Genomic DNA, 5,168 nt, shown 5'->3' with positions numbered 1-5,168 from the left:
TCACAGTACATCACCATAGAACTAGAATCACATTACATCACCGTAGAACTAGAATCACATTACATCACCATAACATTACAACACCGTAGAACTAGAATCACATTACAACACCGTAGAACTAGAATCACATTACATCACCATAACATTACAACACCATAGAACTAGAATCACATTACATCACCATAACATTACAACACCATAGAACTAGAATCACATTACAACACCGTAGAACTAGAATCACATTACGTCACCATAACATTACAACACCATAGAACTAGAATCACATTACAACACCGTAGAACTAGAATCACATTACGTCACCGTAGAACTAGAATCACATTACGTCACCGTAGAACTATAATCACATTCCGTCACCGTAAGAACTAGAATCACATTACATCACCATAGAACTAGAATCACAGTACATCACCGTAGAACTAGAATCACATTACATCACCATAGAACTAGAATCACATTACATCACCGTAGAACTAGAATCACATTACGTCACCGTAAGAACTAGAATCACATTACATCACCGTAGAACTAGAATCACATTACATCACCGTAGAACTAGAATCACATTACATCACCATAACATTACAACACCATAGAACTAGAATCACATTACAACACCGTAGAACTAGAATCACATTACATCACCATAACATTACAACACCATAGAACTAGAATCACATTACATCACCATAACATTACAACACCATAGAACTAGAATCACATTACAACACCGTAGAACTAGAATCACATTACGTCACCATAACATTACAACACCATAGAACTAGAATCACATTACAACACCGTAGAACTAGAATCACATTACGTCACCGTAGAACTAGAATCACATTACGTCACCGTAGAACTAGAATCACATTACGTCACCGTAGAACTAGAATCACATTACGTCACCGTAAGAACTAGAATCACATTACATCACCATAGAACTAGAATCACAGTACATCACCGTAGAACTAGAATCACATTACATCACCATAGAACTAGAATCACATTACATCACCGTAGAACTAGAATCACATTACGTCACCGTAAGAACTAGAATCACATTACATCACCGTAGAACTAGAATCACATTACATCACCGTAGAACTAGAATCACATTACATCGCCGTAGAACTAGAATCACATTACATCGCCGTAGAACTAGAATCACATTACATCGCCGTAGAACTAGAATCACATTACATCGCCGTAGAACTAGAATCACATTACATCACCGTAGAACTAGAATCACATTACATCACCGTAGAACTAGAATCACATTACATCACCGTAGAACTAGAATCACATTACATCACCGTAGAACTAGAATCACATTACATCGCCGTAGAACTAGAATCACATTACATCACCGTAGAACTAGAATCACATTACATCACCGTAGAACTAGAATCACATTACATCACCATAACATTACAACACCATAGAACTAGAATCACATTACATCACCATAACATTACAACACCATAGAACTAGAATCACATTACAACACCGTAGAACTAGAATCACATTACGTCACCATAACATTACAACACCATAGAACTAGAATCACATTACAACACCGTAGAACTAGAATCACATTACGTCACCATAACATTACAACACCATAGAACTAGAATCACATTACAACACCGTAGAACTAGAATCACATTACGTCACCGTAGAACTAGAATCACATTACGTCACCGTAGAACTAGAATCACATTCCATCACCATAGAACTAGAATCACAGTACATCACCATAGAACTAGAATCACATTACATCACCGTAGAACTAGAATCACATTACATCACCATAACATTACAACACCGTAGAACTAGAATCACATTACAACACCGTAGAACTAGAATCACATTACATCACCATAACATTACAACACCATAGAACTAGAATCACATTACATCACCATAACATTACAACACCATAGAACTAGAATCACATTACAACACCGTAGAACTAGAATCACATTACGTCACCATAACATTACAACACCATAGAACTAGAATCACATTACAACACCGTAGAACTAGAATCACATTACGTCACCGTAGAACTAGAATCACATTACGTCACCGTAGAACTATAATCACATTCCGTCACCGTAAGAACTAGAATCACATTACATCACCATAGAACTAGAATCACAGTACATCACCGTAGAACTAGAATCACATTACATCACCATAGAACTAGAATCACATTACATCACCGTAGAACTAGAATCACATTACGTCACCGTAAGAACTAGAATCACATTACATCACCGTAGAACTAGAATCACATTACATCACCGTAGAACTAGAATCACATTACATCACCATAACATTACAACACCATAGAACTAGAATCACATTACAACACCGTAGAACTAGAATCACATTACATCACCATAACATTACAACACCATAGAACTAGAATCACATTACATCACCATAACATTACAACACCATAGAACTAGAATCACATTACAACACCGTAGAACTAGAATCACATTACGTCACCATAACATTACAACACCATAGAACTAGAATCACATTACAACACCGTAGAACTAGAATCACATTACGTCACCGTAGAACTAGAATCACATTACGTCACCGTAGAACTAGAATCACATTACGTCACCGTAGAACTAGAATCACATTACGTCACCGTAAGAACTAGAATCACATTACATCACCATAGAACTAGAATCACAGTACATCACCGTAGAACTAGAATCACATTACATCAACATAGAACTAGAATCACATTACATCACCGTAGAACTAGAATCACATTACGTCACCGTAAGAACTAGAATCACATTACATCACCGTAGAACTAGAATCACATTACATCACCGTAGAACTAGAATCACATTACATCGCCGTAGAACTAGAATCACATTACATCGCCGTAGAACTAGAATCACATTACATCGCCGTAGAACTAGAATCACATTACATCGCCGTAGAACTAGAATCACATTACATCACCGTAGAACTAGAATCACATTACATCACCGTAGAACTAGAATCACATTACATCACCGTAGAACTAGAATCACATTACATCGCCGTAGAACTAGAATCACATTACATCGCCGTAGAACTAGAATCACATTACATCACCGTAGAACTAGAATCACATTACATCGCCGTAGAACTAGAATCACATTACATCACCGTAGAACTAGAATCACATTACATCACCGTAGAACTAGAATCACATTACATCGCCGTAGAACTAGAATCACATTACATCACCGTAGAACTAGAATCACATTACATCACCGTAGAACTAGAATCACATTACATCACCGTAGAACTAGAATCACATTACATCGCCGTAGAACTAGAATCACATTACATCACCGTAGAACTAGAATCACATTACATCACCGTAGAACTAGAATCACATTACATCACCATAGAACTAGAATCACTGATTCTTGTTCTTTGTTTCTTATACAAGTTAACAAAATCAATGAAAACAAAATCAATAGAGCTCTTCCTTTTATACATCACAATCACCATTGTACCGTTTCTATTTTTTACATTGCAAACTAAACAGAGAAAAAAAATATTTTCTCTCCACAATCACTAGAACAAATTAATTATTCTTGTCTTCCAAAGAACTGCATAATTGTTGGCCATGTAGTTGAAAATGTCCCAATATGACTAAATAAAGTGTTAGCTGAGGCCCGTGTAACTTGGCTAGAAGTCATGTATGCTGCTTGTTTCCTCCAGACAGAGATGCTGGCCTGCTACTCTTTTGCAGATATTCCAACTAGCACACTAGAACACGTCATTATGACGCAACCAGGATCTTCTAGGATTTACCCATCAATGGAGAAAGATGACTTCAGGACGGATATTGTAATATCAAACACCACAGATATCAAAACGGTTATCTGAAGTGTAAACAGAGACTTTTGTTTCATGTTTGGCTAAGGCTGAGCAGTTCACTCAACATTCTCTATTATTAATTATGAATGAAATAAGAGCCCAGACATGACAGTGACGGTGACGGTGAGCCCAGACATGACATGACGGTTCTCCTAGTTGAAGTGTGTATTTGTGTATGGTTTAGTACCTTCAGGGGGAGAATACCAGTACGTTATACTTAACTGGACGTCATTTGCTGTGAAATATAGATTTTTTAATACCTGGCCTCTATCAGCCTATGCTGTTGATTCATCTACAGATTATTTTTTAATGCCTGGCCTCTACCAGCCTATGTGCTGTTGATTCATCTACAGATGATTTTTTAATGCCTGGCCTCTACCAGCCTATGCTGTTGATTCATCTACAGATTATTTTTTAATGCCTGGCCTCTACCAGCCTATGCTGTTGATTCATCTACAGATTATTTTTAATGCCTGGCCACTACCAGCCTATGCTGTTGATTCATCTACAGATTATTTTTTAATGCCTGGCCTCTACCAGCCTATGCTGTTGATTCATCTACAGATTATTTTTAATGCCTGGCCACTACCAGCCTATGCTGTTGATTCATCTACAGATTATTTTTTAATGCCTGGCCTCTACCAGCCTATGCTGTTGATTCATCTACAGATTATTTTTTAATGCCTGGCCTCTACCAGCCTATGCTGTTGATTCATCTACAGATGTTTATGTTGTAAATACATACAAGGCCTAAACCCGAACCGAACCTATGGGCAGCAACCCACCAGGTTTATTACACCTGTAATAAAATACCAGATTGGTCTGCGGTCACACTGACAGGATGTGTTTGCCTGACCTCTGACCTCTATTATTAGGACAGCTTTGATTGGATTTAGAGAGAGGTCGTTGGCCCTGTTTGAATACTGTTAGAATAATTAACGTGATCTGACAGATGACCAATCCAGGCATGTCCATGTCAGACTAGTGAATACTTCAGAGAAAGGAAGGATGCAGGTTTTCATTCAGAACCTTTATAGGATATGGAGCATGCTGTTTCTTAATGAGTGATCTACTGCCATCTATTGGTCAGTTCCTTCAATGGCAGCCATTTGACAAAACGAAGTGTCATTGCTCAGCGCTAGATATACAATACTATATTTGCAGGTGAAAAATCTGTGTGTGAGAAATACGAGTTGCTCATATCACTTGCAATTCTATGAAGACAACACGGAAAGCAGCTG

The sequence above is a fragment of the Oncorhynchus mykiss genome, chromosome 21 (genome assembly GCF_013265735.2).
Source record: "Oncorhynchus mykiss isolate Arlee chromosome 21, USDA_OmykA_1.1, whole genome shotgun sequence".
In the NCBI taxonomy this organism is placed as follows: domain Eukaryota; kingdom Metazoa; phylum Chordata; class Actinopteri; order Salmoniformes; family Salmonidae; genus Oncorhynchus; species Oncorhynchus mykiss.
Note: the sequence above shows the minus strand (reverse complement) of the source record.